Below are 8,530 nucleotides of genomic sequence, written 5' to 3' on the forward strand. Positions count from 1 at the left end.
GTATTATACACTTGAAAGTTACTAAGACAGTAAATCTTAAGTGTTATCACCACAATAAGAAGAAAAAATGTTAATTATGTGAGGTGATAGTGGTGTTAACTTTAATGTGGTAATCATTTCACAACAATATGTCTATCAAATCATCATGTTGTACACTTTAAACTTAACATAATGTTGTATGGCAGTTATGTCTCAATAAAGCTGGAAAAATAAAGTTCATGTAAACAAAAATTTCCACATATATAATGATAAAGTCCCAATTATCCCATCCTTAACCACAAAAATATATCCTATAGTGTCAGTAAATAGAGGATTATGATGTCAGTACTTACATAATGACACTTAGACAAGTAGATTCAATTCTATGTTTGGAAATGGAAGCTAAAGGAAAAAAAGTAGCTAACGTGTTACAGGTAATAGTTAAGAAATGAAGATAACGCAGGGTTGGTCTGGCAAAGGGGGGCTGGAGATAGAGATGTGCCAGGAAGCAGAAGGGGGAAAAACTGAGGTAAACCCATATTTGATCATTCCCCGAAAACACAAACAAACCTTGAGGAGCCTTAGGATGAGATGAGTGCTTTGCCCAGGGGATGAAGGCAAGGGTCCTAAATTTGTCTTCTGAATCTGCTGGATGGTTAACTGAGAAGAGATAGATGAGAAGCCCTTGGTCCTTACCAACGTTCCCCCTGTGTTCACAGACATCTCATTAAGAGGTCGATGGAGACGGTAACTTTCAAAACATGGGACCAAACCCATAATATGAAGAATAGTTGGTTATTTTCTTCCTGTTGTAAAGATCTTAAGGGTTTGAGGTTTGGGGTGTTTTTTGTTGTTTTTGGTTATTTTTTTTAACACATAGAATACTTTTCTATCATTGAACTCAAATTATTTAACATAAAGTCTAGGACTTCTTTTGTTGTTGTTGCTGTTGTTAAATTTCTGAATCTGCATTCTAGCCAGAATTGCAAAACCACACTATAATTCTCTAAGTGATAGCAGTGAGATCAAAAGAACTTACCCTAGAATTAGCTTTAAAATAAACTATTGGGGCTTCTGGGAAAGAAAAAGAGAATGTGTGTTTACTAAACTTCTCTTCCTGAAGCCCAGTGAAATGAGTAAAATAGATTCTATATTTTCCTTAAAGGATATCTTTAATAATAAGCATCAGAGATAAAAATAGTGAAGTCCAGATTTCTCTTAAACATTTTTTTTTCTTTGTGTTTTTATGTTTGGTAAAAAAAAAGTTTTACCTGACCTCTCATTAAGTTTACTAAAAAAGAGCAATAACCATACTATCTGTTCAAATTGTTCTGCTAAAAAACCGGGGGTGGGGGGGCAGAGTTAAGCATGGTGTTTACTGAATTATTCTTACTTTAGAATTGTAATAACCATTGTTTACATTCTGATATTGAACTCACAGACAAAAAAGCTCATCCATTATAGGAAACTTCATTTTATATAATTGTAGGAAAGAATTCTTTTAATAACCCTTTCATTCTCTCTATTGTATGAGAACTGGCTGGATTGATAATATATTAACTTCGAAAAGGAAAGGATTTGGGGAGCCTGGGTGGCTCAGTTGGTGAGGCATCCAACTCTTGACTTTGGCTCAGGTCATGATCTTACAGTTCGTGAGTTCGAGCCCCATGTTGGGCTCTTTGTTGACAGCAAGGAGCCTGCTTGGAATTCTCTGTCTCCTTTTCTCTCTGCCCTTGCCCCACTCGTGCTCTCTCTATTTCTCTCTCAAAAATAAATAAACTTAAAGAAAAAAGAAAAGGAAAGGATTCAAAAACCACAAAATGGACTGGCTTGGAGAACAAGAGACAGAAGTTGGGCTCCTAGGCTTACCGCTAGTACTTAGGCCTCAGTTGTAAGATAACATATTTCTAACAATGCTCATTCTTACTTTCATTCAATGTAAAGAAAATTTACAAACAGCTATGAAAAGAAGTATTGGGCTGTTCTTCAGAGTTCCATTATGGCCATGAAATCTTAGTCTGTGCCAGCACAGGTCTGGTGCTCCCTCAAGGATTGGAAATGCTCACAAAAGAGGCAAGCCTTGGACTCAGTTCCATCAGAAGCTTCCATATGGTGGGGCGCCTGGGTGGCTCAGTCGGTTAAGCATTGGATTCATACAGGTCATGATCTCATGGTTCGTGAGTTTGAGCCCCACATCGTGCTCTGCACTGACAGCTGTAGAGCCTGGTTGGGATTCTCTGTCTCTGTCTCTGTCTCTCTCTCTGTCCCTCCCACTGTCTCTCTCTCTCTCTCTCTCCATCCCTCCATCTCTCTCTCTCTCAAAAAAAACAATAAAAAAAGAAGAAGAAGCTTCCATAAGAAATGAGGTAAAGGAGTTTCCTTGAAGGTGGGTCTCGGTTTAGAACGCTCCTGAGGATCAACAGCTGGCCTCTGAAATACATCATTCAAGTCCCAAGAATGCTCACAGGAGGGATGCTCCATCGAGTCTACGATAAGTTTCTTTGGTCCCTGTGGACAGAAATAGACCAGTCAGGCCAAACCATTTTAATCCTATATAACTCAATTAAAAAATAAAAGCAGAAACATGACATTGGGGCTTTCTCAGGACAGAGAGAGAAGACAATTATCTACTCCATTTCTGCTTACTGAGACAATCAATTAGACTTTGATATGGATCAAGGCTACACACACATGTATATACACGCATACACACTCCTCCACAGACTACACACACACACACACACACATGTATCTTCTGCTGGATCTTTTTATAATGAAAGGTAGTGATTAGGGTCATATGGCTTTGTTACTTCAGGAAGCAGTATAATGGACTGCATTTTATTCTTACAGGCCTATCTGGTCTCCGGGCATGGTCTAGATAAGTCGAAGAATATGAAGAGAAGGGCCTCAAACATTTCTGTGTATAATATAAAGGGCTCTTAATTGTAGACAGGAAAAATTCATTGCAAGATATATTGGCAATGTTAAATTAACCTTTTGTTTTCATTTGTACAACAAAATAAATTAACAGTAATATTTCGTGTCAGAAAAATTCTTTTCTAAAGAGGTGCTTTGTTCATTAAGCCCTCATGGCCAGGGAAAAGTTTATTGTATGCTAAATCAAAAGAGCAGGATTTGCTTTCGACCTGTTTTTAATTGACAAAACCACAAAGATAAACTCTTCTCACACATAAGTAGATTTTTCAAAATCAGACATTAGTAGTGTCCATGCTTATTGCCCTATCTGTTGAATAGATCTAATGTCAGGTTAGGATAGTGGCCATAAATCAAAATGTCACCTGCCTTAAGTATCCATTTCTAGTTCAGTTCCTTTGAAAGGAGTCCTTGAGCTTATAATTCTTAAAACTCTTAAAAGCATGGCTAGAGTGGGAGCATCAATTATGAAGGTAGTAGTTACAGACAATTACAAGATTTAGAAAAAGGAGAAAAACTTTTCAAAGCTAAGTCCAGAAGGACCTTAATAACACTGGACCCACAAATCTAAATTAAAACTGTCTTTGAGTAGCTTGGTTGACATTTCTGCATGCCCTTAACACCTTGTATGTGATAGCACCTTACAAACTACAGCATGCTCCATGCTACCTTAATATCCTCCGTCACGCAGACATCCTCTACCAGTGCAAGAGATCAATAATGACAATATAAAATTTCTAGGAGAGGTCTAAGTATTTGCAGTATTGTGGCTACTGAGAATAAAAGTTCAGATAGAATAGGCCTGGGGATAGTCTGCAAAATAGACCACTTTATCTCAATTGTACTATTTACTTCTTAGCCTCTTTCTGACTTTTTTTTTCCCATCTGCATGTGTTCTGGAAGAAAGCCAAATGGAGACATGCCTTCTAGCTTTCAAAGCAACAATATAGAAGTAGTCAAAGAACTATTACCTTCTGTGCTGCTGACTCCCTCCATGGGTTATAGCCAAAGCATACATAGCCAGACGTGGGCATTGATCAGTTGCCTCCAGATTTCCAGTGCTCAGAGGTTTGTTCTCAGCATAGGAAGTCCAGCTGTAAAGAGTGGAAATATTGACTATCCGAATTTTCTTAGCCACGGTTGTAATAAAATTAAGATAGGTTTGTGTCACAACCATACACTGAACTTGTCTGATCTTGTTTTGTCACTCTAGCACCATGTTGGAATTCATCAAAATTCAAATCACTTATTAACGAAGCATGAATAGTAATACTAACTTGAAATGTTGAATTAATTACTCAGGGTGATTTAGATTCTGTAAACATAGCTATCAAAAAGAAAAACAACATTCTTGGCCCTCAAGACTAAGAGATTCAGATAAAAATGTTTTCCTAATGAGCGGTATGCTCTGGTATAGTATTATTACAGGAAAGACCAAAATTCCAATCATCCTTGCTAAATTGCATGTTTGCTAACTTCAGCTATTTTGAGTTTTTTTTTTTTTAAAGTTAAACCATTTCTGAGTTACAGAAGAAGTACGCACAGTTCCCTTATGCCTGGAAACGAAATGTTATCTATTCATTCCATCTTCTCATTTAAAAATTCTTTAGAAATTAGGTGAGTCTGAGGATTCATGAAACGAACTTTAAAATTACGTTCAATGTAACTTATTGCACTCTTGGGGGTGATTATGATAATAATAGCTATAATTTTTGAGTGCTGGCTTTTATTTACTGTATTTATAATTCTCACAAAAAAACCACATCAGAGTCATATTATCTAATGTGTTCATTTGCCCAAGACCACACAGAGACAGAAGAACTAAGAATCAAACCATATCTAACACGGGGCGCCTGGGTGGCTTAGTCGGTTAAGCGTCCGACTTTCGCTTAGGTCATGATCTCGCGGTTCATGGGTTTGAGCCCCATGTCGGGCTCTGTGCTGACTGCCAGCTCTCAGCCTGCAGCCTGTTTCAGGGTCTGTGACTCCCTCTCTCTCTGACCCTCCCCTGCTCACGCTGTCTTTCTCTCTGTCTCTGTCTCTCTCTCTCTCCTAGAAATAAATAAAACATGAAAATTTAAAAAAAAAAAAAAAACCATGTCTAACACAACAGTCTAAGTTCTGTGCCTGTATCAATGACATTTAGATAAATATTTTTGTAGAACCACTGTATTTTATGCCATAGCATCGGCATCATTCAAGCATTGTGAGAACAATGAGATTCTAAACTACCAAGGCCTGAAATTTTCTAGTGAAGCAATTCTTATAAGATATCCATTTAGGGGCTCCCGGGTGGCTTAGTCGGTTAAGCGTCCGACTTTCGCTCAGGTCATGATCTCGCGGTTCGTGGGTTCGAGCCCCGCGTCGGGCTCTGTGCTGACTGCCAGCTCAGAGCCTGGAGCCTGTTTCAGCCTGTGACTCCCTCTCTCTCTGACCCTCCCCTGCTCACGCTGTCTCTCTCTCTCTCTCCTAGAAATAAATAAAACATTAAAAAAAAAAGATATCCATTTAGTAGGAAAGGGTACCAATTGGATAGGGGTGGGGGGTGGAATTCTGCTTTAAAAAAAGTTCCATCAGCCAGGATCTCCAAATTCAATAGAAGAGGTGTTTAATCCTACAGAGGCGGTTTATCTCTTCAACTGAGTTCTAGAATCTCCCTTCTCAAAGTGGGGTCCTCAGACCAGCATATTGGATCCTTGTTAGAAGTGCAAAATCTCAGGCCCTACCCCTAATGGCTGAATTGGAATTTGCATTTTGACAAGATCTGGCGTTTCCTATGCTCACTAAAGTTTGAAATGTTTTGCTAGATGATGCATTATCTTATCCGCCACCTCCTTAGATCCCTCAAGCATCCCCTTTCTTACCTGTGCTTTCAATTTCTCTCTGCTGTTTTTGGTTTTGTATTGTTTACCCTCACGTAGAAGTACTCCTTTAAAGTCCTCTGTTGTCTCCACACACCCCACATCATTTCTCTTTTCTCAATCAGGTGCCTTGAAGGAGCTGTCTGTACTCCCTGAATCTACATTTTTGCTTCTTGTGCATGTCTCAACCTGCTGCAGTATAATCACACACCAAACATCATCTGGACCTCTACTGTATGCCAAACACTGTACCAGACTCTGAGAATAAACTGGTTGTGCAAGAGACACAGCTTTTGTCTTCAAATGACTGTTTGTGAAATTGCTTTGACATAGAAACCAACTGACTCTCTAAATTACCAATTTTTTTCCTTCATTATCAGGTAAGAGGATTCAGCTGTCTTCCGTAAGTCAGCAATTAAAGAGATTTTGCAAAAGTGTAAAATACTGCTACTCTCCTTCCTACCTTTTTAAAGTAAATAGTTATTTAAGTGTATTTATTTTGAGAGAGAAAGTGGGGGAAGGGGGGAGAGAGAGAGAGAGAGAGAGAGAGAGAGAGAGAGAATCCCAAGCAGTCTCCATGCCACCAGTGCAAAACTGGACATGGGGCTCAAACCCATGAACCCTGAAATCATGACCTGAGCCGAGGTCAGATGCTTAACCAAGAAAGCCACCCAGGTGCCCCCAAAATAGTTATTTTTATAAATTATTTTTATGTTAATATTATAGGGTTATTTTTAATTTTAAAGTGAATAAATATTCTGAAAGTGTGTTTTAATAGCTAATGTTTATAGGTCAACAGCTATCATCCCTATAAAAATCTCTCTCTTTCTGGGCTCCTCAGTGATTTTTAAGAACATAAAGAGGCTCCTGACACTGAAAAGTTTAAGAACTAGACCCCATTAGAAAACCAGCTTAGTTGCTCAACAAATCACTAAACTATGCAAGTATAGTTTATACAAGTAATATTGGAGGAATATAAATAAATCGGCCTCAGCATTTTCTACCCTATGTTTTATTAAGTTAGCTAAAGACATCACTTTCTCTAGGCATTTCACACACAGTAAGGAAATGATAGCTGGCTACTAGCCCTGAAAAACTAAAAGCCGTCACCGGAATATTTTTAGCAACTGAGATACGTGGTCCTATCTCCTGAAAATGGAAAACAACAAGGTAAAAACAAAAACAGTAAAGTGAATGGTAGGCTTTAAACATTCCTTCTGTCTTTATGTTGCCCACAAGCAACATTTTCTAAAGTTCTTAAAATAAAATCAGTTAAATATAATTATGCTCTTATCTTGAATCCTTCATATGTACTTGATTATCAAGGCTACCGGACTATGGCTATAAGAGCAATTACCTTTTCATTAAAATGAAGAAATATTTCGGAATTTGTATTTTGTTTATAAAATAAATCAATTTCGCCTAAGAATGCATCTTTTAAATTATACCCTGACCGTGAAATATCATGCTTTGGTTTCCATGGTAAAAAATATGAACAATGTCACATCTCCATTAACTGTGTACACCATTATCAAATGCACATAGTTCTTTAGTGGTGATGAAGGACGGGAGGAGCTTCTGGTTCCAAAGACTTTGTCTTCCAGGCATAATAAAGAAAAAATAACTTTTTACTACTGCTTGGCCCTGAAGGAAAATACAAATATATTTTCATCTTCCACTATATAACTCTCCGTAGGCAATGCAACCTTCGGCAGCCAGGTTTTAGGACATTTTAAAATATGGTCTAATTTACAACTTTTCCATATGTTTCAAGTCTTCGACATTTACAATACAAATACGGCCTTAAGCAGTTTGTTTTCATTTTTTCTCCCAGAACATGTGCAGGACAGAGTTTATTCTATAGCTCTAAAAGGATACACTATTGAACATAAGTGTTATTTAATTCACCAATAGAAAGTTTTCTTTCAGTTGGCTTTTGAGTGGCAATTACTGTTGACTTTAAATCAAAAGTAAAAATATGCTCATTCCGACTGTAAAATTACATCCGGGTCTAGGTTAAGAGGGACCAGAGAAGTGCCACCTATGAGAGTACAGGGTCTTGCTTTCCATTCTTATTACCACCACTCTTATTAGATATATCATGGCTAGAATATTAGAGAGATGGTGAGGGGCAGTGTCAGCCTTAAATACATCTTTGTCAAGCAGACACAGTTATTCCACATTTGTTAATATCTCCCAATTATGTTGCCTAGAGTATAAAAAATTATATGCATAAAGATATTCTAAGTGGTATTAGTTGTAATAGCCCAAATTATAACCCACTTAAAAGTTCAAGGCAGGGGTCAGCCAAGTTTTTCTGTAAATTGCCAGAAAGGAATTATTTTAGGCTTTGCAAGCCATATAGTCTCTCTTAAAACTTCTCATACGTGCTGTTTGTAGTACAAAAATAACCATAGACAATATGTAAATAAATGGGCATGGCTGTATTCCAATAAAACTATTTACAAATGCAGAGCCAAGTTTGCCAACTTGGTATAGGTAAGTAGTCAATAAACAGATACAGATAGCCAATGTATCCAATAAATGGTACATTATGTAGTCATTAAAAATTAGTAATGAATATAATAAAAAAACATGAGGAAATATTAATAAGGCAAGATATGAAAGTGTATGAATGGGTAGGATCATGGCTGTTAATAACACATGAAGCATTAATAAAAAGTGACAAATTACTAACTGTACTTATAATGTACTTATAAGGGCAGCAGAGCAATAAATGGATGACTTTGTAAAAA

At 37.4% G+C, this 8,530-nt stretch overlaps 1 long non-coding RNA gene across 1 annotated transcript; it reads right to left on the bottom strand.

Annotated features, from left to right (window-relative positions):
- Positions 1-2,252: 2,252 nt before the first annotated feature.
- Positions 2,253-5,939, bottom strand: LOC120223958. The gene is made up of 3 exons (XR_005526422.1): positions 5,778-5,939; positions 3,885-4,007; positions 2,253-2,487 (listed from the first exon to the last, which is right to left on the bottom strand). It is a non-coding gene; the product is annotated as an uncharacterized LOC120223958 (long non-coding RNA).
- Between the last annotated feature and the right edge of the window lie 2,591 nt (positions 5,940-8,530).

This window comes from Hyaena hyaena, unplaced genomic scaffold, assembly GCF_003009895.1.
Source record: "Hyaena hyaena isolate Hyena2069 unplaced genomic scaffold, ASM300989v1 scaffold_1073, whole genome shotgun sequence".
NCBI lineage: Eukaryota > Metazoa > Chordata > Mammalia > Carnivora > Hyaenidae > Hyaena > Hyaena hyaena.